Source organism: Choristoneura fumiferana, chromosome Z (genome assembly GCF_025370935.1).
Source record: "Choristoneura fumiferana chromosome Z, NRCan_CFum_1, whole genome shotgun sequence".
Taxonomy (NCBI): Eukaryota; Metazoa; Arthropoda; class Insecta; order Lepidoptera; family Tortricidae; genus Choristoneura; species Choristoneura fumiferana.
This window is the reverse complement of record NC_133472.1, coordinates 32,424,267-32,430,486: the sequence shown is the minus strand read 5'-3', so window position 1 is coordinate 32,430,486 and position 6,220 is coordinate 32,424,267.

Genomic DNA, 6,220 nt, shown 5'->3' with positions numbered 1-6,220 from the left:
ATCTTCCAAGTTTACACATGTTAAATAAAGTGGTATAATAAAAATATTTTTTTTTTTACGGTACCTCCCTTAGACGAGTGGGGGGGGGTCTTGACTAACCCTATAGTGTGGTGTATCGTTGGATAGTTCTTTCTTTTAAAACCATTGGGGGGTTGGTAAGACGATTTTTCTATTCAGTGATATCGTGATATGTTTGCGAAATATTAAAATTTGAAGTGCAAATTTTCATTAAAATCGAGCGTCCCCCCCCCCCCGCCTAAAATCTACTGTTGGGTGGAAAAATTTGAAAAAATTTAGAATGGTAGTTAATATACTGGCTAATGTTACATTTTTTTTAAATATTTATTTTCTTTATCGTTATTGCTATGTAATAGCGCTGTTTTTTTTTAAATACCATATTATTCTATGCAATATAAAGTTATTTTATATTGTATGTATAGTTTGCTCTTGGTAAAAAGTACAAAGTATTTTGACCATATTTTTATGAAAGTAGGACCAAGTTGCGCCCAAAATGAACGCAGAGTGCATAATCTCCCTTTGTCTAATAATTCAGGGTGTTGAATGGGTCGTGAAAAGAATTGGCAATAGGACCTACTAATGTAACTACTTGTCAAAAAAACAAAATGTTAATTAACTAACTTCTGACTCCGGCGTAATGGATTTTTAGCTTCACTTGTAACTAATTTAATATATGCACTTATATTTTTGATATAATAAAATGCAAAGAACCAGTTGAAAATCACTTCCAAGTTCATGCAGCATTTGGTAAACCCGGTCAATCTCCTTCAAAAGTTTAATTATTATTTATAATTAATGGAAGCTCAGTGCGTGACTTCGACTCGCACTTGGCCGATCTTTTAATATGATTTTTGAAAGGCCATAGTCGGGTTTCCATAGTAAGTCGGCCCTTACATAAAATGAGCTCGGGTTTTTTTTGTGAGTACCTCTTATATGTAGTGAAGACTTTTTATGCTGAATATGAACATTCTACTTTCGACAGTTTTTGACATATGATTTTTTAAATGTAGTTTTTTAGGGATGTATTAAGCTATTTGCATTGACACCCAAAAAACTAATACTAGTTATCATATAAAAAATGAAAAAAATATCAAATAAAATAACACATTTTTTATGTGGTTGTGAAGTAGTGACACCTCTAGTTTTTTGTTCAGAATGGACCATACATTGGCCTGGTACTTGCCTAAATAACAAAATTTTCCAAGCGGTACTTCCTATCAAAAATCAACAATATGTGCAACCAAGTTATCGATGTTTTTCAGTGTCGTATACAAAATTTTGTTATTTTTAAGTTGTCATTAGCATTTAACCTACTCATAAATACGACAAACTGATTACAAAACTGAATCATAATAGAGGAGTTTTTATACATACGACATTGAAAAAACACCGCTTGAATACACATATTGCTGATTTTTTTAAAGGAAGTACCACCTGGTTTTTTTTTGGATGTTCATATTCAGCATAAATATTCTTCACTATAAGAGGCACTCACAAAAAACCCAAGCCCATTTGATGTAAGGGCCGACTTACTATGAAAACCCGACTATGGCCTTTGTTGTTATAACTTGTACAAGGCGACCTACGTATATGACAAACATCTTCATTAATGTAGGTATGTACAGTCAAGGGCAAAGATATTGACACGGCCAAAGTTACAAAAATATGTATACACGACTTTATGCACTTAACACTAAGGCCGTGTATATACATATTTTTGCATCTTTGGCCGAGTCGATATCTTTGCCCTTGACTGTACTTAAGCGTGACGTAACTTTGATAAATTCGGCTTTAACATAACCTTTCCGTAAGGTAGTGGTAATGTAAATATAGATTTAACAACAATTTAACGAAAGGGTGACTCGAGGCTACTCATCTTTTTCGAAATGACGAATGATTTTCGATAAGGTTTTTTTTCTTTTTTAAATACAGGCTTTTGGGTTGCTTTTCACAGAAAAATATATTTTCGGAAGTACTTGCCAGGTTTTGTACAAAAAATCACAGAGCTGTCAAATTCCGACATGTGTTAAAGTATGTATCTTTTCTAATTGCTTTTGGGGCGGTTTCCGACTAGCGTTTTTTTCTGCGCGTATACGCGCTTACACGCACGCTACATTAAGTCGAACGCGCGTGTACGCGCTCATTCGCGCGTGTTTGGTCTAAAGGACATGTTCTCGCTAGCGCTTACACGAGCTTATACGCGCTTATAAACGCTTATAAAATACTAGTCTGAAACCGCCCAAATATAAACCACGACCTTATTACTTCAAAATATGTGTAATAAACATTTTTGAAGCGTTACAAAAGTACATATTTTCTTTCACATTAATGTACATGGTAACAGAGATCAAATCTAAAGTCCTGCTCTCCTACGAGCCTAGTCTTCTTTTGTACGTCATTGCAAGCCATACTATTTAGTAGGTACTAGGTACACGCAAATAAAACAAACAAAAACTATCTGTGTAAAGTTTGAGACGTAGCTTAGCTTTGTAAAGATTATTTATTCGACTTAAAGTTTTGGGCGAATGTTTAAATTGTGATGAATTAGAAGTTAAACTTCCTTTTATGCCTAAATTCGATCATTCCATTAGGTTTTTTTTCTTAATCAATGGATACAATTTGAATGAGATGGAAATGGGCACAATACGTCAATATATAAAACCAGTAACAGATGTGTAGGTAGGTACAACATGTTGAGACGAGAATATTTAAGATGAAAACACACTTATCCCACGTACGCAACGTATGCAATGCATTATGAAATATCTGGACCCTGATATTTGTATGCTTAGAAACATATTCGTCGTACGTAGCATTGGATATAATATCAGTGTGTTTTCGCCTTTACTTAGGCTTTTAATTATGATTCTATTAGATAATTATATTTTAAATTTTTACGGCGCTTCAGGGCTTTTGTGCAAATTTCCTATATTAAGTATACTCGTATGTATTTTGTACACTCGTAGAATCTCAAAATAGTTAGCAATTTCTGTATTTATATGAATTAGATATCTCTATACTTATGTAGATAAAATATCAGATATAGTATGTACAGTTAGCGAGAAGATGAACGCCACTTGACAGCGGCGCTGCCATTTAGATGTGTCGCAAAGTCGCAAACATTTTTAGCGGTATGTTCGTCTTTAACCTGTCGATTACTGCACACGTGCGTAATATATGTATAATTCGTAATAGTACGTGTATTATTTTAAGACTACCTTTGGGTTTTCCTATAGAGGTATTATTCGGTGCAAGTTGTAAATATCATAAACACAAAATAAGTGTCTCCGGCACTGAATATTTTAAAAAGCATTTCTCTATTTATGCAGCCTGGATTTTTGTGCAACTATTTATTCTTAATTTTAAGAGCATTAATTATTAAGTAACTAGCACATTTAACAATATAATAAGAAGTAATAAAAACTGTGTTAAAACTCTACCAGAAATAACAAAGAGTTATGAATATTTATGAAGCTGTATTAAACTCTTTTTTAATACTCCGTTCTGGTTCCGATGGCTTTCACTACGTACCTACCCATCGCGCATCTCCAATTAACATTATATTCTTAAGCTAAGATCTACGTTACTTAACAATTAAATTATGATAACTAGGTTAATTTTTCAATATGATCTCAGTGATGCACAGTATTCGATAAATTTAATTTCAGGTCTGCATCAGCCATTGTTACTATAAATATAAGAAATGAATATTTAAGGCCATGTTTCATTTATATAGATTTATATGTGAAATGTAAAATGAATTAATATTGGCGTGTAATCACGTTCGTTAGTGTTAAATATATTAAAAGGTGCGAATATTATAGGTATGGCAGGAGTTAAGAGCTTGATTAAGAAAATGTTTTAAAACTGACCAAAAATATGCGGGTCCTGCTTCAGATACGGCATATAGGTATTTCATAAATCTGTCACTAGACTACATTTTAAGTCATAGTAGTACGTAAATCTTTATTTAGGCTTATTTGCCGTGAGGATAGAAAGAATATTCACCAATCACCACCACCGATTTAATAGGTATACTTAGCTAAAAACAGACATCCTATCCGATTGAGGTATCACATCACTTTAAACAAATACCGAACCGTACTAAACTAACATGATATGATAGTTTTAAGGGCGGATGTCGCGAATATATTTAATCCTAGACATCCATTTAGACCATTTTAGACGGAGACGTCAAAAAAACCATTCTTAGATCTTGGTTGTAAGTTTTTGCTACAATCTTAGAAGCCCGTTGGGTGCTCTAGATTCTAGCGCACTTACGCTTCAATCAGCCTCCGTTCCGTAGTGTAGGTCAGTTATTATCAAATTTAGCGCAGAACACTGTTGCTAACTAGTTACTATTTGTATGAAGCTACCACTGCATTACAAATATTACATAATTTTTAAGCTCCTTTTTTCGATTCCAATCATCAATAATTATCTGTGGTATATACCTGACAGCAAATCATTAATCATTTCACTAAAATAACTGCAGAAAATGGATAGTGTAAACGGAAACAGCTTTTTTTTTACATTAGGACAAGTTTACCTGCACACAATTTGATAATGACTCAGGTATGATGTATAGATACGTAATTCTTCTACTAAAAGCTTTTTGTTCACGACTTTATTACAAACGCATTGCGGCTACATGTAGTTGTATCATGATACCTACTCCATGCTGCTAAATTTCGAGTCAATTCGATCACTGGCACAGGAGTAGGTGAAGTCTTGCAACTTGCAATAATGTAAAGAGGAAAAAAACAAAAATTATTTTACAATCCTAATGAACTAACAGCCTACATGTGGTTTCAGTTCATTAAATAAGAACTTGGTTTGTAAGCTGATCTAATTTAATGTCATGTACCTAATGTTGTAATTCTACTATATGCTCCTACTTTGGTTATCATGTTCATTAAATAAGATATTGTTTGGTTTGTAAGCATGACTCTAATTTAACTGTCATGATGCTAATGTTGTAATGTTCTACTATATGTAAAATTTTTGGCCTATACCCCATGATGTAGATTGTACCTGTAATCCCGCATGCATTCCTATTATGTACTTTTTCCGGTTTGCATATCAGTTAAAGAACCCTGAAACAATGTGCATACAAGTATTGTTATTAGAAATATTAGTTGAAACTAAAACTGATAATAAAGATATTTACAAAACAGTTGAATACTTATTGCACTCTATGACTGAAACATCACTTCTAATTACTTCACATAATCAATTCTTGTTTAACTTTTTCAGTCTTAAAGTAATAAGAAAAGGTAAAATGCTGCTGATTACCTATTGTAGCGCATAGTTATGTAATGATTATCATTTTATTCAATAAAGGCAGATTGTGTGTTGAAATGTTGTTTTAAATTTGTGTAGTCACCTTTATGACATAAAAAGTTAGCTGTAAAGGTCGCAGGTGAGCAAAAAAAATATTTTAGTTCAAGTTAGCTGGAGTATCTTACTAGATGAGACTTATGTAACATTACTGCAGAAGCCATGAAGGATTGATGGATAAAACAAGTCTAGCAATCCCTGTTCTGGCCGAGGTTTGCATAGTACTTTTCTCAAACAATGTGAGAAAATATTCCATCCATCCATGCATCGCATCGCAATATCGCAAATTCTTACAGAGTCTAGTGATGGTTGGCTGTTTGTAATTTTTCTTTTGTCAGTTAACGAGTAAGCAAATTTAAAAAGTTAGAAATATATATAAATACAGTTTTCTCCAACTTGCTCGGAACTGTTCTCATTAATGTTGGAAAAATCGACCGGGAAGTCCATCGTTATATGCGTTGATGCGATAATCAATTTTAAAAAACCGGCCAAGAGTGTGTCTGACGCGCCCAAAATAGGGTTCCGTAGCCATTACGAAAATAATTTAGTACTATTTTTCCAAGGATTTCGTATTTTATACGGAATCTTCCAAGTTTAGGTATATTTTATACCTGCTGCTCTCTTAAACTACTAATAATTCTCAAACAAACTCAAAAGCAAACTTAGCCGTTATAGTTTTTTCAAATTTTTCCACTTACAAGTTTTAGACAAATTTTAGAGGGGGGGACGCTCGATTTTCATGATAATTTGCACTTTAAAGTTGAATATTTCGCAAACAAATCACTGAATCGTACAATCGTCTTACCAAATAATGGTTTTAAAAGACCTATCCAACGATACCCCACACTATAGGGTTGTATGA